Raw genomic sequence first — 21,412 nt, 5'->3', positions numbered from 1 at the left:
GTAATGTGTCCCACATGTCAATACTGAATAAAGTACTGCTTATTTTTATTAGTTAGTTGGATGCTATTGTATATACAACCTCATAAAGTCTGCAGGTGATATACAACTAGACGTGACTGCTGTAACATCTGGCTGTACAGCCATCCAGGAGAATGCCAACAGGCTGAAAAAATGGGCTGATAGGAACCTCATGAAATTCAACAAGGGGAAATGTAAAGTCCTGACCCTGCATAAAGATAAATCCATCCAGAAATACAAGACTGAGGCCACTTAAATGGTAAGGAGCTAACAGAGAGAGACCTTAGAATCTTGGAGAACAAGTGGACCATGACCCAGCAATACACCCCTCTGGCACAGAAGGCCAACAACTTTCCGGGTTGCATTAGGATAAGTCTCACCAGCAGGTAGATGGAGATAATCCCTCCTCTCTAGTGAGACCCACCTGAATGTTGTGTCCAAATCTTGGCTCCCAAGTACAAGAAACATATGGACATCCAGCAGTAAATCCAGTAAATGGTCACAAGCTTTGAGAAGTCAAGAGACCTATGACTCTCCAGCCTGGAGATAGGAATTCAGGAGAATCTTGACTGAATGCATAAATATCTGATAGAAGTGTTTAAAGAAGATGGACCAAGGCTCTTCTCAGTGGTGCCCAGTGGCAGGACCCCACACAAGAAGTAAGAGTTGAATAAAAGTAATTCTATTTGAGCTTAAGGTTGTGGGGTTTTTGTTGTGTGATCAGACATTGAAACATACTATTTGTTTAGCTCACAGAGGAGAAGGCTGAGGGAAGGTAGGATAGGGGTCTTCATATTCCTAAGGATAAGTTTTCTTTCACAAGTGAACAAAGGACAGATGAGGAAAGAGTAGATTAGCATAGGACTGAGGAATTGGTTCAGATTGGCTGTCATAAGAAACCAATATAGAAGCGGTGAAGTTTTTCTGATTATTGTTAAATAGATTAAAGACCATCCCTTTCATCTGGATATCACCAGCATAGTTGATTCTATGGCCATAAAGGATGATGAACTAGCAGATCTTTTGTGGCTGCATATTATTTGGTGATTGTTGGGTGACTCTCTGCCTGAAGGACACACAAGGTCCAAAGAGAGACACATCAAAGGGGCAAATACAGAGGAATGATTTATGAATTTAAAATGTAACCAAGAACTTTATTTTGATTTGTATTTTGATAAAGATTTAGGAATGAGGAGGAAAAAGAAATAAAGGAGATAAGCATATTATACAGAAATTAACCATAGACATAATTTTCTCTCTACATATATTACACAAATCCCAAATAAATGCTTGATGGGCTTCTGATGTGCAATTTAGAGTACAAAATCAGTATTCGGCTTTTTTTTCCATACTGTGACTATGTATTAGTGAAAAAATTAAAAATCTTATTTGTTGATTTTAAGGTCCTAGGAACATTATCTTCTTCTGGCATGTGGTCTCACTCAAACCAATCAATCATCTACCTACTTCTTTGCAAAGAGGCCTTTTTGTTTGATCAGTTCCAGAAAGAGTTTCACAAATTATTGATTTTCTATAAGGTCCCTGATAACTGCCATACTAACAAATAATAAAGCTGTCTAATACTAATAAAGCTGTCATGTTTATGACTAAATGTAAAATATTCTCTACTTCTTAGAATAAAGTAGCCTGTGAAGTACAGTAAAGATGGAATTTAAGAAAGGGCCTAGCTACACGTGGATACCAGTAATAAGTAAAGGTAGGAAGTTAAAGTAGAAATTCCTGTTATGAGGCTGTTGTAATATCAGTAAACAGAACTTTTCTAAGGGGAAATTATTCAAAACTGAATATAATTCAATTGAAATTAATTCCATCAAAAGAGGCTTTGTATATAAACAATTTTCCTTTATGTAGAATCATATTATATTAAATATGAAAAAAATGAATCAGGAACAGAAAATTTTCCTCTTACATTTTTTCTTTTTTTCTATTTTCAGATACCCTTTCTTAGCCATGTTGAGAACTCATGTGATAAATTCTAGGATCAGGTGAGTGATACATTTGTTGAAACTAATTGCTGGAGAAAGCTAGATCTCAATGTGGAGCTTTTGCTACATATCCACCCTTTGTCACAAGATCAGTAATATGGTTTAGGGAAGTAAAGCCACTCTTCTGTTTACTGAGAAGTTGCCACCGTTAATGACTAAGCTGCTGATTTTATTTATTTTTAAATTTATTTTCTAAGGGAAAATGGGTCATTCCCTACATCTACCTTATACAAGGTATCACAGCTACACTTTACTTGTTTACCTGTTCACTGTTATAATTTATCAAACTAGCTTCACTTCTTCATCTCTCTTCCAGCAATACAGATAATTCAACCTAGAGAGTCTTTAAACCCCACAATCTCTCTTGTTTGTTACAGGGACAGATAAGATTCTTTGATTCATTTGCAGCAAGAAGAAAAAGCAAGCTAAGCGCATAATTGGGAAAGATCAGAAGCATACAGCTTGTAAGGCAAAGTCAAGAAATCAGTGTTTCAACACAAGGACACTTCCCAACAACCTCCTTGTCCAGTGGCTTTGATCAAACCTTTCTTCAAAAAGGTCTAAAGAACAGCTGACTGATCTTTCCTCCCAGCATGTGCTCAGGAAGATTCACATGGTGTCTTCTTGTAGCCTAGTATTTTACAGGTTTTAAAGCCTTATTTTCCTCTCAGTAGCTTTTTGTTAAAGTATAACTCAGACCTCTTAAGCTTGTTCATGGTAATGAAATTTATGTTGCTGAAAGGCTTGTGTGTCAGTTCATAAGGTCCCACAAAATATCCAGGTTATAGGGATCTGAGCAACGCTGTTGTTCTTGGTCTGGAACATCTTATTATCAAATAACAACGGAGAAATTCTTGTCTGCTACTGCACGTTTTCCTTTCTCTCTGCACCCCTGAGAGCAACTGTATGAGGCAAGCAAAGCAAGGCAGATATGGACAAATTAGAATGATATCTATCATTAAAAAAAGCTTATGCCCCAGTACGGAGGATGGAGGTGTTTGAAGAAAAGGTCACTAGTTAAAAAAACACTGGAGAAAATAGGCGCTAAGTCGCTCCTTCCTTCCTTCCTTCCTTCCTTCCTTCCTTCCTTCCTTCCTTCCTTCCTTCCTTCCTTCCTTCCTTCCTTCCTTCCTTCCTTCCTTCCTTCCTTCCTTCCTTCCTTCCTTCCTTCCTTCCTTCCTTCCTTCCTTCCTTCCTTCCTTCCTTCCTTCCTTCCTTCCTTCCTTCCTTCCTTCCTTCCTTCCTTCCTTCCTTCCTTCCTTCCTTCCTTCCTTCCTTCCTTCCTTCCTTCCTTCCTTCCTTCCTTCCTTCCTTCCTTCCTTCCTTCCTTCCTTCCTTCCTTCCTTCCTTCCTTCCTTCCCTCCCTCCCTCCCTCCCTCCCTCCCTCCCTCCCTCCCTCCCTCCCTCCCTCCCTCCCTCCCTCCCTCCCTCCCCTCTCTCTCCCTCTCTCTCCCTCCCTCTCTCTCTGCCTCCCTCTCTCTCTCTGCCTCCCTCTTTTCATTTTGTTTTCATGTAGATAACCTGCAAGTTTCCTTTATTTTGTCTTCCATGTTAACTTAATGAAGAATCAACTGGCTTTCACAAGATTTCAGTGGCATAATGCATTGAAACCTGGGCAAATCTAAACAGGTGGGTTTTTCTACAGCTCTGATCCCACATATTTGTCTTCAGAGTATTTGATTTTTCTTTTCTTCTGCTTGTCTTTTTATGTCGTACAGATTACTGCAAGTGTATTACATGAAGATGTATAAGCTGAGTTAAGCCTGCATCATGCAGTGAATAAATGAGGAAAAGGAGGGGAAAAATAAAATACTTCTCTCAAAAGAATATCTTCCTTGAAATGGATTTTTGCTCTCAATATATCTAATACAGCTAATATCTAGTAACTGATTGAAAATTTTGGCAGTTTGTTCAGGAGCAACAATGTGGCAGTAGAAAAAAATTGAATTAAAAGTTTGTCATACTGAAAGGCTTCTAGACTTTTATCTGATGCCTGTTTAATCAATTGCAATCTATGTCCATTAGTACTCCTGCAACTCAACTGAAAAATGAAATAACATATTAGCATTTAACCTGAAAAAATGAAGTAATTCAAAATTTACATAAAATTATGGAGTAAACTCCAAACAGGTTGCCCTAGAAATGTATAATTACGCTTAGCAGTTCTGTCAGCATACATGGAAACAATTTTGTTCCTAATCATCTTCTGCTTTTATTCACTCTGGAATGTATTATTAAAATTTCCATGAACAATGACTCTTAATAGGTGCTAATGCAATTGTGAATTGTGGTAGTTTTCACCTAAATTAACCTCTGTATATTAGCTTTCTTGCTGCCCTATGCAAAAGGAGTTTGATAAAGATAACATAGAAACTGAAATATGCATAAATTATGCTGTTTGGGTTAGGCAGTATTTTTTTACAGTTTAATAATCTACTGAGACATTTCTACATTTATATCCACTAGGATAATTTGTTATGTAACTTTAATGAATTAAGTTGTTTATAAATAATTTTCCTTGAGTAAGTTTGGGTTTTTCTCCTTACATCTAGGATTTTCAAGCTAGATTTTCAAGAATAATATGCATTGGTATTCAGTGTAATATCCTTCTAGGTAAAAGTATCTGTACAGTCATAGATTAAATTTTTGTTCTTCCTTGTATGTTTACCCAGTGCATCTATGTACTGGTGTAAATTGAAGCTGTGTGTTTTGTAGATAGAATTTTAAACCTATTCACAAGACCAAACTAAATGGTAGAAAATTATTCTGAAAAATATAAAGATCACTAAGAAATTCCCTTTTCTGATAAGTGAAATGCAACCATTCCTTAGCTGGAACCGAGTAGCTGTTCATCATCATACTCTACTCTTGAAACAAGGCAGGAAGATTACTACTTAATTGAAACTATAGTTTGAGGATTTTAGAATGATCATTTTCAGAAGATAATTCTTCAGATTGAAAATTATATCTGTCCAATGCAAATCTGTCCAATCATTATGACATATGTGAAGCAGCCTTCGCAGTGCTTTGCATTGGTGTCTGGAAAGGTGTTAACACAGCAGTGTTTTGGCTACTGCTGAGTAACACTGGCACAGCATCTGAGACGCCTGGGTCCTGGAATCCCTATGGTTAGCCACAGGATCCGGTCCGCAGGCGCCTCAATGGTTGAAGAAATAACAAGCTTCCACCGAAGGCAGGTGACTCACGGGTGGCTTTATTTCCAAGGGTTCAAGTGCAGGAGAGCGAGGTGGAGGATGAAGCGAAGCAACCGCTCAGAAGGGAAGCCAGCTCCGAGAGCCCCAAACCAGGGATGGGGCAGGGATTATAACTGCAACTGGGAAGGCGGGTCAGGGTACAAAACATCCAATGAGGTGAGGGCTTGAGGGTGGAGTCAGGGAAGAGCGACAGGGCAACAGCCAACTGGGATAGAGGGAAGGAGTGGCTTCGAGGGGAGAACCAATGGGGATACAAAGAACTTAGAACTTTCCAGAACTGGGGGAAGGAGTATATAATGATGGACAGGAACAAGGGGAAGGGACAACAAATGACTGACAACCGGGGGAGGCGGGAAACTAAATGTCAGTTGCCTCCCAAGGCAGAGCAGGGGGGCCATCAGCCACACCCCCTCCCACAGCATCAGCCATGTCTCCACATTTTTCCCCATCAGCAGGCTGGGGATGGTCCTGGGAGGGGACACAACTGGGCCAGATGACCCCAGCCAACCAAGGGAACTCCATACCATGGGATGTCACTCAGATATAAAACTAAGGGAAGGAGGAAGAAGTGGGATGCTTTTATTATTTACAGTATTTGCTTTCTGGAGGAAGTTCTACTCATGAAGGAGCCCTGCATCCTAGGAAGTGGCTGAACACTGAATATCACTTGCTAATAGAAAGTAGAAATAGTAGAAAATAGTAACAGAAAGTAGAGAATAATTTTTTTTCTTTTTGATTATGCATGTACAAACTTCTCTTTTGCCTTAGCAAACTGCCTTATCTCAACCTGTGGGTTGTTTTCCATCTGACTTTGTCTCCTCTGTCCAGCTTGGAAGGGGGGAAATACAGTGGTTTGGTAGGTGCCTGGCATCCAGCCAAAGTCAACCCACCACATGTGACCTTAACCCGAATTCCATAGCTTATTTCAGGTTGAATGTCCTCCTGTCCTCCCTGGCACTGATCATCAATTGTCCCTTTCCTTACAGAGAGCTCAGCTGCTGGCACTGATTCTCATTCAATGAGACTCTTCTGGTTTGGTGATATCCTATTCTAACTTATACTTTTGCCTTTTTTTTTTTTTGTTTTCCCGTGTGTTTTCTGGAAATTTGTCTTCCTCTTGGTCCATGTTCAGAAATATTCTTTAGTTTTTTTATTTAAGAACCAACTACCAAATCTCTCTTCTTGCCAATACAGCCCTTCTTAGAAAAATAATGAATAATTTTTCTTAATTGGTAGCCTGTTCACCTCTTCATACACTTGCTCCACTTTGTCCCATGACTATCCACTACAGGCACAAAGGGTGATGACTCAGAAGGTTTAGGGAAGAGGGAAAAAAAAGAAAGCACAGTTTCTTCTAATGTGACTTTTTTTCAGCTACTGATATTGAACACTTTCATCCTTTAATCTCATCTCTCTTGACTGTTGCAACCATATCCATATCAATTGCAAAAGTATAGCTCTTATATACATTGTGAGTGATAACAAATCATATCATTTAACACACTAGAGGGGTAAAAAGCATGTGGGATTGGATATCTTAATGTTGAGATTTTGTCAAATAAATGAGTTTTCTTTTTAATAGAAATGTTGATGTTGATAGCATGATCAGAATAACACAATTTGATTTTAAATGAACATCTGGAAGGTCAGAGTTAACAAGAGAATTAAGTGAATAGGCAATTTTTTGAGTATCTCAAATGCCAGCAGCATTCAAGCAATCAAATATTTCTGCTTATTATTGTGATCTGCTATATGAAGTTGCACAGCTGTGATGGATTTTAATATATTTATTTATACATTGCCTCCCCCAATGCAGTACATTTTCATAGAACTAAATATGTTTAGAGTTTTATGGTGATTTACAAACCTGGTGAATTCTGTATTGGAGCCATAGTATTCCAATACTGTGTGCCCATCTGGAACTTGTAGGAGAAGATTACTGTGGGGTCTGAAAATTGTTGATCATAACTATGCATAGTAAACCAACAATTTCTATTTCAAAGTATTCAGCTAGAATCCAAGCTCCCACTCACAAATTAAAGAGGTGAACTCTTTAATTTTCTTTCAGTAATATTTCTAGCAGGAAAAACAAACTCAAAAACTCAGTGCTTCCCTGAAGGTAAGCAATCAAAATCCAAAACACGTGGTGTTTCTTCGATCAGACATGAGCAGATTTGGAAGGCTTGAGAAAAAGAAAGTGGGATGGGATTATTCAGTCTTGACAAGCCCGTTCTCAACTCATTCTTTCTTGAGATAATGTGTTGTGTAAATTGTATAGAACAAAGGAAATAATTATCTATTGGGCTAGAAAATAACAAGGGAATGCAGTCCTTTGGAATTATATCTTTGGTAACTACCATGGTCTAGAGACTTACAGAAATGGAGCAGAATGGGAGAGAGAATACTTGAATCCTCTCTCACTCACACTCTCTCTCTATATATAGGTGTGATTTTGCAACATTCCACAACACCGCTGGATTTTATGTATTTATGACTCTTACTCATCTCACTGTTACCCACTTCCTACTTCATACAGCTTTGGATGATTTCTGGAGATCCAAGACTTAAAGTCCCATTAGAGAATTATCAATGACTTCAAATGTCTGACTGACTATAGGTATGGGACCCTTTCTTTAAAATAAAGCAGGGGCATATGTGATCATTGCCATAAAAATCATAAGCATAAATACCACAGTAATTAAATAAAATAATAAATGGGGTCATGATGTAATATTGAGCTTACTCAACTTAGAAAAATAACAAATTGTGCTTTCTAACTTTGGAAATTTAAATTTGTACATGAAGAGGTTATACTTATTTTTTGTGAAGGAGATGCATAGTCTTTTTGACTTTTCATTGGGAAAAGCAGTGTGGGAGTTTTAAATGTATGTCAGGTACTTAATTTCTCACTGTTTGATGTAGTGATTCAAAATGGTCACAATGTGGAAGTTTGTTTTTCAAGGTTATTAAGTATGTTCCTGCTCTCCAATTGGCTACTGTATGGTCTTGTTAAACATTTTTTCTGTCTAATGAATTTTGTCAATATATTCTAATATTGTGAATAGATTAGAATTAAAAAAAAAAAAAAAAGTGTAGCTTTTATTTTCAAATGTGCTTGTATTCCTCTGGTGCAATAATGTGAGCTGCACTGTGATAAACCCTTGGTCAGTCCCTCCAGTTCTATTATTACCAGGGGAATGAGGTGCTTGAATGACTTCATTCAATCTTTGGCACTACGTGGGATTTGTTGAAGATTCTCTCATCTTTCAGAGTGTAGTATATTTTTTTCAGCCCTGTTTTACTATTTAGATGAAAGAACATAATGCAAAATATAATTTAGGGGTAACATTAATATTAAATCAAGTTTAGAGACGAAACCGGCCACAACCCTGAGATGCTCAGATTATTATAAAAATGGTAATATTTAGGTTTGCATTCTTGAAAAGTACTTTCTAGTTTTGTTGCCTTTCTTTTCTTTTTATTTTTTGTTCTATATATAAAAGAAGAAAATAAGAGATAATTACCTAGAAAATATCAGTTACTTAATCCAATATTTTCTAAAATTTTAAAATATTACTCGAGGCATAAAGTTGGATTAAGTTATATTAATTACAAAAAACACTAAGAGAGGCTCACACAACACCTTGGTATTTCTAGAAAGACTGGATATTGCAACCCAGACTTAGTTCCTAAAAGGTGCCTGTGTCAATGACAGCCAAAATGGGTTGGGGTTTACTGTTTTGGATTGAAGTGGTCATACTAAAGTAGAGGAAATTCATACATTCAGATAGATGAGCTGATCACTGGGCATTATTTATGGAAAGATAGGTATCTTTTCCAGATTCTTTGACTAAACACAATAAAGTTGAGCAAACTGAAGGTCAGGAAATAGTTAACAAACAAGTCATTGGAAGTAGTTGCCAAGCACATAGAAAAACATAATTTCTGACTAAGAAAGACTATTTCTTCATTATTTTGAAGGAATGGTCAAGAGAAAATTACTCAACAAACTTGACCTAAGGAGCAGATACAGTGAAAATTGTGCAGATAGAGGAGCCTTTGTGATTTAATTAATGTTGGGAAAGAAACTAAGTGAATATTACCTAAATTTAGTTTTCAAATCTTCATTTTACTGTAGTAGTAAGTCTGCTATGAATAGCAGTGAAGGTGACATCAGTTTATTACCTGAGCATGAGAAGAACCTTAATGTCTTTGAGGTCTGTCTCTGAATCTTCCTATGTACAGAAGAAATAAAATTTGAAGGATATCTTAAAAATGCCTGATATGATGAGCATTTTATTCCTGAGATTATTTTAGTTATGTAATATGGTGCATATATTTTGCATTTTCATATTATAGCACAGTTAACGGATTGAATGAGATCACTGTGTCACATATATGAGGTAAAAGCAGGTTATTAATTTCTGAAAAATCTGCTGATTGCTTATCAAATTGCAAGAGAGCTGGGACTGAATTCAATTTTGAACAATTTTCTCAGAAGCCAGCATAAAAATATCTGCAGAAGGAAGACTCCGCATAGTTTATGGTGGGGTCAGGGAATGCTTACTATTAACTTACACTTTTCCAGTCAGTCTATTTACTTGCTTTATCTTAGTGTGTTAAAGGCCTTTATCTTAACCCTTGACAGATGAGTTTGTACCTAAGGCCTTTACAGCACCTAGCCCTAGGAAGCCTAGTTGCTGTGCCTAACAATGATCAAAATCAAGTAAGTTATAATTTGAAAATTTGCCTGCTTCATTTGAAGTAGGTAAATTTGAAAACTGAAATCAGTTTTCTGGTATAGTTACTCTGCTCGGATAATATTAATGTATATTTTTAAAAAAACCAACAAAACCATAATTTTTTATCACAATGGTTGTATACAAACTCTCTGTATTTCAGAGATCAAATTTTCATGCCCAAACAAGTAAAATAGACCCAAATTGTAGCTACTCTAGGCAGTATATTTGTGAATATGAAGAGAAGTGTTTATTTATGACAAAAGTTAGGCTTTCATTCAAGTTTTGTAATTGCAATTTGGAATGTACCTGAAGTACTGGCATTTTTGAAACAGCTCTGCCTGCACTCCTCACAGGACTGAGTGACTTCAAATCTCAAAGCAGGTTGTGAATTTAGCTTCAGAGTGCCTATTCATTTGAACGGGAATGCAGAAATCACACTGGGCAGTTCGTCCAGTGTTGAACTTGGGCAGAGTTTGTTGATTCTTCTTACTCAGTTCTAATATAAAAGGAGGAAGGAGGAAAATAGAAGAGAGGTAAAGAGCTCAGTTTTGTTTTAACAGAAGCTGGAATTTAGGCTCTGGTTGCTTCTACTTGTGTTTTGGTGTCTGGCTCGGAAAAATACTGGGTTGTTTTTTTTTTTTGTTTCTTCGATCAGATACTTTGGTTTCGTGACTATCTATATTTTTGGTTTAGCAGTGACCAGAAAGGATATAATACAGTAACTGCTGGACTGTAGAGATGCTTTCCTTTTTCTAATGCATTGAAATCTTTGGCAGGAACAACTTATCAGAAGAGTTAAGTGGGGATTGTTAAATGAATTTGCCCTTTATTCATTTTAACAAAAGTGGTTCTGAATTGTTGTTTAAAAGTAAGAAATTCTCCTTCTACATTTAACACTTTTATTAGTGCAGCATCTCAGGTCTCCAAGTCTCCCTTTTACTCTCTCTTTTTGCCCTACTTCAGATTTTTCTATTCCATGAGGACAATATGTAAGGTATTCAAGTCTCCATAGCTTGTTTAGATGACAATTGTAATGAGAAATGAGGGAAGGTACTGGCAAAACATGAACACGTTCCTATGACAGGGACTATAAATGAGGATTGTAAAATTGACACCTTTCTTAAACTGTTTTCCACAATGAAAAAAATCTTAAAAGCTGATTCCTAGGGGCACCCCTGCTGGCACCAAGTGTACAAATAATGTTTGTATTCCCGTTCAGAAAAAGAAAAATGAAAATATTTCATTGAAAGCTGACAGCTTTAAGGAACTTTAAAGGTTAGCCTTGGTGTTAATTAGCATATCTATTCATGTCTCTATCAGTCTATTGAATTACTTAGCTGAACAGGCACACAAAAGCAAAACTAAGGAAAAAAATAGAGAAAGCCAGCATTAATAATTCATAAATACTAGAGGCTTCTGACTGTTTTTTTTTTTTTCAGGGTGTTGGAAATCTGCTAGAAACTGAATCCTGCTGGCTCCAAAGTTACTTCAGAAGCTCAGAGAGCAAACCTGCCCAAGAATGTTAATATTTCTGTAAGTGGTTAGCTACCAAAACATATTGTGGATTTTCATCCCCTCAAGCACTTGTTAATGTTTCTTTGGATTAGTAGCAGGTAGGGCTTTTCATGAAATGTTTAACTGACAGTTTATATATTTGAATTTCACAAGCCTCTGTAGACCATAAAGTACTCCAAATTCTGCCATAATCCTCTGCTACAAAGTAAATCAGAATTTTTGAACAGATTCCAGATGCCAATTATGGTAATAATGAGGATATACAACCTCCTTCTCTGCCTTAGCTGGATCAGTAGCAATGCTGCTCTTGACAGGTTAACCTGTCTTAAAACTTTTTGAAGGGAAACAAAGACTAAATTAAAATTTTGATTATTAAATCATTCAATTGAAGTCTGAAGCTGTTAATGTTTTTAAAAATTAACTATTTTTCTGGGAACCAGTTGCAGTGAATGTTGCAGATGATATCTGACACTGAATTGATTTTAGGCAGTATTTATGAGAATTTGAAATGCAAGCTTTAAGCAATTAAAACAGTTTAATGAAAAATTCCAGCAGTGATCTGATATTAGGAGAAGATTCATTTCAATCCCAACCCCTCCAGTCACACAGAATTAAAAAGGGACTGATGGCAAACGGCAGAATAGAGGCTTCTCTTTGTCAAAGCTTGATTCTGACAATTTCAGTTCAGATAGAATCCCAGATGCAATCCACTCAACCATGATGGAAACATGCTTATTTCCAGGTAATTGTAAAAGGAATTTTTTTTTTCCCCCCAAGGCAGCACAAAGTTCTCTCCTACCAATCACCATCTTGCCATACTGACAACTAACAAGATCTTCGTTAGGGGTGATCTGAAGATTATACCCAGAATATGTGTCTCAAGCTTTACTGTGCCACGCAGCAGAACATCACTGGGGCACGTTCACTGACAGCACAGAAGTTGTGAATGACATACTTGCCTTCAGGCAAAAGTTTACTGAATGACATCTCTCTAACTGATGCAGTATTACAGCCTTTGTTACACTGTTCATCATCAAGTCAGTAAACCAGCCTTTGGGTGTTTGAAGAATCTGCATGACATGAAACTAGTGAGATGAGAAATATTATACCACTTCCTGCGGGACACACAGGAATGCTGTAGTCAGGGCTACAGGGAAAAATTTAGAATTATTCAACATTGCTTTCAAATAACTGCTAATATGAGCTTTGTAAGTCACGCTAATTCCCAAATATTTACAACTGTGAAATCTGATTCCAAAAATGAGCTCCTGGATGCATTTTTTAGGTTAAAATAGATGTCGTTAAAGCTACACAGAAGAAAAATTAAGTACAAAAAGTACTAGGAAGGAAAAAAAATAAACAATATTGTTTACCCCACTGTACTAATAATGGCAGAGGTTACTATCCTCCTGTGAGGGCTTAAACAGTCACACAATTGCAAATTAAAAAGTTCATATCTTATGACTTGTTAAGCTACCTTAGGAGCGTTTTTTTCTTTACACTGATACCTATTAAATGAGCATGTGTGTCTCTAATCTACTGAGGCTGCAAACTAAAATAATCTTTCTTAAATCAGGACTATTTTTTATGATAGAATCTCAAAAAATTTGCAAGATCTCTGATGGATAGTTGCTTCTCAAAAATGTTCTTACCTCATTGCTTATATTGGCGAATCCTTATTTTGTTGAGTGCAGTGGCACTCTCTCATCCTACTTTACCTCAGATTTACCTGCTATATACTTACCCTCCACCATGTTTATAAGTAAATTTTAATTTTTTAATGGTACTTCTAACAAGTAAAGAACACCCCTGAACCTGAAAAACAGTTAAAGTTTCACTATGCCTGATGCTAGACTATGTTGTAATGTCCTAAATGAACATGTTCATTTAGTGCAATTAGTTAGAAGATGAATTAGGTAAATCAAAGGCCACACCCTGGCAGTATGGGAGCCACAGTATGGCTCTGCCCAGATGGCTCCAAGATGGAAGCAAAAGAGGGCTTGGTCAGAAGATCTCACTTTTTTTTTTTTTTAAGTTTTAGTCCATTTGCATATAGGCGTTAATTGTCCAGTTAATAGTTTCAAATTATGAAGTTTCATCCTCCTTGCTTGCTTACCTGCCCTCCTCTTACATTTGTTTATGCTTTGGGCCTGAAATTTTAAGAGATTGTCCTTGAGTATCCAGCTAGAATAAGATTGTTTTTTTCTTCACCACCCTGTGACAAGATCCTAGTAACATGTAATACAAAGCTAAAAGCTGCACACGAAAACGGAACAGAAAAGCTTAAAACCTAAGGTATCAGACAAATTTCTTAAATGATTCCCTCACTCAAAAGCAAAGCCTCATTAAAATTAAAAAGTTACTAAAAACCCAGTCACAACATTGTAATTATATGCACAGCAGCCAGAGGTAGTTCTCACGAAAAGGACAGCCTGACAATATATACATGTATTTTCTAACGGCAGCGATGACCCTGTATATATCTGTGCCTCTGTGAAAGGATATTATATGGTCCTCTTACATATCCCAAGCATTTCTGAATGGCAGAACTATACAATTCAGCTGTATTTGCTGTCTGTTTCTTTTGCAAAGAAGAGATCTTTTTTGTTGTTTTATTATTTCCTTGGTTTTTTTGAAAGGCTTGTTTATTGATCTGTTGTGAGTTCCTACTTGATCATTGTGGTTGTAGAACAGCAGGTCCGTCACATTTCTGTATCTGCATCAACCTTAGATTATACACCCATGGTGTTTAACAGAAAGCATGAGGTACATTTCTGTGAGGAAAGCATTGAGGATGGGGGGGGGAAGACTGACACAGTGAAAGGCTACTTCTCAAAAAAAGCAGAGCTTGGAAAAGCTGTTCTGCATGGAAAGTACCTCAGAAGCTGCAATGGCACAGGATGAGCTGGTTGGGACAGGAGGAAGGAGTGGCACAGGGCTGTGCCATGTTGGTAAGCTGCAGCAGAAGGTTTTGTCTCTACTCCCTGTTTTGAGTTTGTCTTGCTAAGAAGGCTTTCTATTGCTGAAATCTGTAGTGAGCTGGATTAGATTTTTAGAAACATTTCTGAAATAGTGTTTTTTGATGCTATGTAACCTGCAAGTTTTTACTGAGAGGGATAGGGGACTACAAAGAAGTCTTTCCTTTCTTTTTAACTTTCTGTGAGAAATCCCTTCCGTCAAAAGAAGGGAAAAAATAAATCAGCATTTCCTGCTCCATTGCAATTTAGAAGGAACTAGTTTATTCTCTGACCTTCTGCAGATGGAAGGAACTCCTACAGAAGGAGAACTGTCCTGAAATTCCTAGCAGCTTCTCTGCTGCCACTGACATTAACAAAATAGGTGGCTAATTTCTTGCTCACTGCCTAAAAAAACCTCCTCAGTGTGACTAAGGTTGTAAAAGTTTCATATGGAATTTTCAGTAGTAGAAATGCCTATAGTTGTTTTGACATATCCTAAACCTCAGCTATTTTATTGCCACTTATTCTTCCAAAGAAGGGAGGAAGGATACCAAGAGTTTTCTACTTGATTTGTATTTCAAACCACAAGCATCTCTTGGCTGATGCCGCAGTTTTATCCTAGTACTTTACCTGAGCATGCTCCAAAACATGTCCTTCGGTTTTCCCCCCTTTTAAAGAGACACATCTTACAAGCTGGGATTTGTCAAAGACTCTATCTACTGCCTGCTGTATTTTTAATGCTCACAAAGCATTTTATTGGTCCACTCTAAACTCCTTCCCAGTGAAGGAAAGATTGATTGCTTATTCTGTTATTCTGAAATGAGTATCTTTTATGATTTTTCTTCTCTTGAACAGACTCGCCCCTTTTTATTTCATTCTTTAGATATGCTTACATTGGATTTTCAATTAACTCCTGTTATTGTCAAGAGTACAGGCTGACTATGTTGCACTAGAAAATGAGCTGTTGCTAGCAAAGCACTGAGGCTAAACAACTCCTTGGCATTGCTTTGGTTGTGTCAGAGTTTGATCAGCAAGAGATTGTGTCCTGTGTGGGCACAATCCTGTCATTTTTAGGCTTCTGCAGATAGAAAACTTTTAGTATTTTCAGTTAGGTACTGTCTTTGGAAAATTAAGTTTTCATCTTAATTGGCATAGAGATGGTAGAATGTAGCAGGTGGAATATTAGGGTATAATACAATTTAACCTCAGGAAGGAGTGAAAAATTGATGATGGGAGACTTATTCCTTCTTTTGCAGAATATTTCCATCCCTATTTCCTTCAGAAATGTATATATGAGAATATTAACTTAGCTGGTGAAAAAATATTACTTTAAAATCTTGTGAAAATGTTTTTATTCTTGGTTCATGCAGGTATATTCTTCAGCATAAAAATATTTCTTAATTTTGATTAAGGACTGTATTTAAAAAAATAGGCTTTTTGCCATGTAATGAGCTTTGTTTTAAATTTAAATTATATTCTTTTTTAGAAATTGTTTTTAAGGACTCCCTAGTTCAGGGAAAAAAAACAACAGTTTTTGGGTGGTTTTTTTTTTTTTTTTTTTTTTTTTTTTTTTTTAATCTGGTCAGCATCTGCAATCAAGGCTATTTCTGAAATTATTTCCATGGTATATAGAAAGATACTTTTGCAGACCCAATGTAGGATGCTACATTTTGATCCATAAAGGTGAGACTGCACAACTATTTTCTTAAAAGTTTAATTGTGGAGCCTGCTCTTGGCTCTCTTGAAGAGGTATTTAAACTAAATTCTATGCAGGCCCTGTTCTATCACTGGGACACAGTTACTTACTTCATGTATTTTCTGAAGAAGATATAATTAATGGTGACAAACTTCTCACCTACCTCAAATATTTATTATGACAGCCAATCAAGAGCTAAGAAAGAAGTCACTTTGTACCGAACACAGACGCAGACAGACAGACAGATCATGTGTTTAACTGTGGATGTTTGATGAATGGAATCACAGGAGAAAGCCTGATGGATACTGGGAAACTATTGGGAAAAATAAGAAAATTAACTTAACAGCTTCTGCAATCAGTACTTTTAATCCCTATTTTGTATTTTATTACTCTACCTTACTTATTTTTATACCTTTTCCCCGTGTTGCTGTTTTTCATATTTTATAGGTTTTTTCCTTATATGGTATGCAATAGCAATAAAAATGGCACCTATAAGGTACAGTTTACTCTAGATAGGTTAGTGCTGCCAAAAAACTTGTCACATTTTGGAATTACTGTCCTTATCTTCTTTAAGCATTCTAATTATTAGTTTGATCTGTGGTAAGAAAAATACCTTGACTGTGAATGCCAGAAGCGCTTTAACTTTGTTAGATTTATAGTTGAGGGCTCCTTCCTGTCTCCCTCACTCTCTCCACCCCTCCCTCCACCCCCCCACCAACAAATAAAAAAAAGAAAAAGAGTTGTTTTTCTAGATTTGCATAATCCCATAGCAGAAAAAAGTTTCAATTGGCGTGATTACTCCAGAGGACTAGCTATTAGTAGAGTGATGGCCTCCCAGAAATTCCCCTCCTTTAAGAAGCAGCTTGGGAGGGGGTAAGAGTAGGGATGCTGGAGGAAGGCTTCCTGTGTGTTCCCAAGTGGACGATCAAGCTGCCAGATGTGAGTATCGCCTATACATGCTGCCTCTGGGAGACAGCAAGCAGGCCTACAGACACTCCCAAAGAAGCAAGAATCAGGGTGTTGAGAATATTTTTCATGCCAAATTTCATGTTCCCTGCTATGAAGTCTCAACAAAAAATCTCTTTTTGGAATAAGCTATCCTGGATCAATGCAGGCCTCTTTTCCTCTTTTCTTCACCTTTTATTTTTTTCCTTTTTTTTTTCTTCTTTTTCTGGGAGTCATTCATTGTAGTGCTATCTTTAGGTATGATTTTAAGGAGCATCTGAGCGCACATACCAAGGCATCCTACTACTCGAAAGTAAATTTTTAGATTGCGCTTAGAACAGGCAGTCACCTGGTGCTGCCAAAATGTTGGTGCTGAAGAAAAATGAGCAAAAATGTGAGTTCTTTTCCAGGAGCACTCAGCTTACTCTAAGATCAGAGCTGTAATTAAATGGGCTCCTCAAAAACAGTATTTTGGCCTCCAAAAATTTTGTAAAGAAATTACTTTTCCTGCAGGTCCTCCTTCTGTTTGATGAAGTCTTTCATCTTACTTCTGAAAATAGAGGTCCTTATCAGAAACTATAGCTCCTGAACATTTCCCTTGTTTAAACCACCCAGCACTGTACTTCCTTTCTCCCTCCTTGTATGACTCAGATGTTGTTCCTTAAGTATCACTGAGGAACTTTCTACCTTATTTTACATATGAAGTTGTTTTGCTCCCTGCATTATGAAGTTTGATGGGCAGGAGTGTGTGGGTGTTTTGCTCATATACCTTGGGTCTAATTTGCTTTTTATTGGTGAAACCTTTCTTTTAACAAATATGAGTGATCAAATGAACTTGAGCAACAGCTTTATGATACAAGTAACATTAAGAAATATTCACTAATATATGGAATTGATAATGGAGTGAAATGTATGAATTCTTGATAACCATTAGTGCAAAAAACCCATTCCTTTTATAGCAGATCCCCTATTATGAGATGACAGCTTTTTTTCTCTCTTGTGAATATGAAGTGCCAGATTATGAATTCAATAGCAGCTTCTTTTTCAGGGCATTGCTTATGAATCTGCCCTGCCCTGTCACTGCACATTATTAGCATTAAACACACTTGCAACACCATAAATTTACAAGATGCATGCCCTATCTGAAAACCTTATGGTCTAAATGAGAGGAGAAATTCACAGCAAAACACAGGACAACAGTTCAGGAAAGGCAATGTGTAAGAATTATTATTCATGATTTAAATTAGAGATTAAGAACTGCATGAAGAGTTGTATGTTATGAGAAATCTGTAAAAGAAGACAGAGGGCACTTGGTAGCTAGGAAAAGAAAAATTGGTCCAGACACAAGTCTGGAAGGATCCTAAGATAGCACATCAAAAGCTTTCATTAGTGAATTAATAGCCAGGTTCCTCTTCCTGCTGATAATCCTCACTTCATCAGATGTGCCTCTGCACACTGCTGTCAGAATATTGTCTGCTTGTTTTTAACATCTGGCTTGAAAGGCTCAAGGGGTAGGCACCATTTATCTATAAATTACTGATACCGGTAGCTCATACAAGGATATGATTAGGGTAGCATTAATGGGCATTTCACATTCTGAAAATCAAGCCTTGGGTAGGTATCATATTGTATTTCAAATGCCACAATATTTTGTTTGTTTAAGGGGTTTGCCAAAAGGGTGTATCTATCCTTCATGGTTAGAATGAGCAGTCAGCTACCAAAAAATGTAAACTACTTACCTAATTACATTTTTGTTAGTGACTCCCTACTCTTGGTTTGGTTTTTCTGTTTGGTTTGTGGTTTTTTGCATGTTTTTTTTTTTCCTTTAATTTTGGTGGCTTTTTCTTGTTTGTTTGTTTGCTCTGAGGATGTTTTTTTTTGTGATTTGGTTTTATTTTTGTGATGGTGGTGTTTTATCTTGAGGTCTGTACCTTATCAATCTGCTTGGTGTGGTAAATAGAATTCCATGAGTACTTTTGCAGTACTAGTGCATGAAAATACACAATGTGAGTTATTAAAGAGTAAGACAACACCATTGGGTCATGATGTCTTAAGATTATGAGTCAATGGGAACTGGGGGATTTCTGTGATGAAATATATTTGCTCCATTCTTATACTTTCCCTTGAATTTCTAGTACTGGGTGTTGTCAGAGACATGTTGGTAGGCTAGAAAGAGATTTGATCTGATTCAGTGGCTCCTATGAGTATTTCTTTCACTGTGAGTTTAGGGAGAATGGGTTGGTTTTTCTAGGGAGAAGACTAGAGAGAAAACTGGGAAAATACCAGGAGATACATTCAGGTGTCTCTGTTTATGTGCTCAGTCAAAGGTGGGTGGTTTTGTATCATGAAGGAAAGAGGCATACATCCTTGTATTTTACCTGTTAAATGTATATGCTCTGCCTGTTGGATGGAAGAAAAAGTTAGAAACACACAACTGTTCTATGAAGACGATCCCCCATAGCTGCACTAGCAGGGAAGAAATGACATTTAAATGAAAAAAGATTTAAGGATTAAATACAAGTAGAGGCTTGGAAATTCATAAGAGGTTTAGGTGGGAAGATGAAGCCAAGAATATGATTGAGAATCAGTTTCCTGCTGTCCTCCTACCATTTGTATTACTGACATATTTTAATTTATATTTTGCTAAAAAAAAAAAGTAGGCTCACAATACTCACTAGACTAAAATATATCTTGAGGTTATCATACCTTCTTCAAAATGGACCTCAGTGGCTCTTGCACTAACAGCAAGGAAGCTGGGGCTGGTTTTGACTTGTCACTCCTCCAGCTGATTTTGACCTGTCATCTGTGGAGCTGAAAATTTTGTTTCCTTTTATGAACTGGCATTGCTAAGTCATTCTGTTCCTTGTATGTAGTAAATCAGTTGGAAACACTGAACAGGAATCCCCCATTTCTGAGGATCAACAGCTTGGCCTTCTGCCTTCTATCAAATGCAATATTTTCCCTAAGGACTCCCCTGCTAGTCCACTGGTGTTTTTAGGAATAGCTATAGCTCTCCTCTACTTCCTGGAGGCCTGAAAATCACTTACCCAGCCTCAGAGGTTTGCCATTACATCACTAGGATCTCTGCTGGTCCTCTTCTCTCACACTGGAGTATCTCTTCTTTTAATAGTAAGAAACTTCTGTCTTCAAAGCAAGGGAAATTCTCAAAGCACGAGATTTCTGTGAGAGATACATGGGTAGATTCTTTAGATCTGTCTAATTTCTTAGGAACACCCTCAGCCCTGGTGTTTGAAGATAATCTATAATTTCAGGAACCCTCATACTTCGATCTTAACATTTGAAAGTAATAACTGTGTGTATTCTTTTTCATAGTTAATGGAACAGAAATCTTTTCTGGTAAAGATCATCATTGGTTGACTTGGAGTGGACTCCCTTTCCCTAATTCCATGGAATCACAGAACCACAAGATGGTTGAGGTAGGTTGTAAAGGACCACTGGATGTTCAACCAGTTCAACCGCCCTGCTCAAACCTTAATCAGTTTTCCCAGGATAATGTCTGTTCAGAGCAGAGACTTCACAACCTCTCTGTGCAATCTGCAGTCACCTTCACAGATAAAATGTGTTTCCTGACATTTGGAAAGAACCTTTGTGCGTGTTGCCTCTTGTCCTGCCACCGTGCACTTTCCCAGGAAAAAGCCTGTCTTCTTTACATGTTCTGTTCAGATACTTATGCATATTGATAATTCCCTGTGAATCTTCTCTTCCCCAGGCTGAACAGTCCCAGTTCTCGGTCTTGCACATGTTCTGCAGCTTTATTTTTCTATGTACTAAATCCTACTAATATTTTCAGCAGGGCAACTTATTTACCAAAAACCATGGATGTAACTGCACAGAAAATATGTTCACAAAAGTATATTAATCAGCATAAATAGATATGATTAGCTTGACTTTCTTTTGAAAAGGTCAGAAAATCTCACTTTGGCATTTATGGAATAAAGCATTTCATAGTTTTTCAAATAGAATTTCGGAAGAAATTAATGGTAAATAAGAAATTTTAAAAAGGAAACCTGCATAAGATGTTTCTTTATGTGTTGATTAAAATATTGTTTCATCTGAAGAATATTTTTTCATATTTTCATTTGAGGTCCACAAAAAACGGATCCTTTTTATTAGTTTTCTTTTATTAAAAAAATACAGTCATATGGAGCATCATTATGCACTATGCGTAAGTTTTGTGATACCGCATTGCCAGAACATGCACTTTGTTAATCTTTTATACTTCCACCTTGTCAATAATGTAATTGTTTTCTTCATAATTCTGTTTTCCTACAGAAAAACAGAATTGTTCCCTATTTGC

The 21,412-nt window shown here is 37.0% G+C and overlaps 1 long non-coding RNA gene across 3 annotated transcripts in view; it reads left to right on the top strand.

The window, feature by feature from the left end:
• The first annotated feature begins 3,464 nt into the window (after positions 1-3,464).
• The window catches only part of LOC140681816 (uncharacterized), a 43,723-nt gene continuing 25,775 nt past the window's right edge, over positions 3,465-21,412 (top strand). For all 3 annotated transcript variants that reach the window (XR_012053009.1, XR_012053008.1, XR_012053007.1), the window contains exons 1-3: positions 3,465-3,653; positions 11,421-11,514; positions 20,428-20,531. This is a non-coding gene — a long non-coding RNA (uncharacterized lncRNA). The remainder of the gene's footprint in view (positions 3,654-11,420; positions 11,515-20,427; positions 20,532-21,412) is intronic.

This window comes from Taeniopygia guttata, chromosome Z (assembly GCF_048771995.1).
Source record: "Taeniopygia guttata chromosome Z, bTaeGut7.mat, whole genome shotgun sequence".
NCBI lineage: Eukaryota > Metazoa > Chordata > Aves > Passeriformes > Estrildidae > Taeniopygia > Taeniopygia guttata.
Note: the sequence above shows the minus strand (reverse complement) of the source record. Positions and strands in the feature narration are given on the sequence as shown.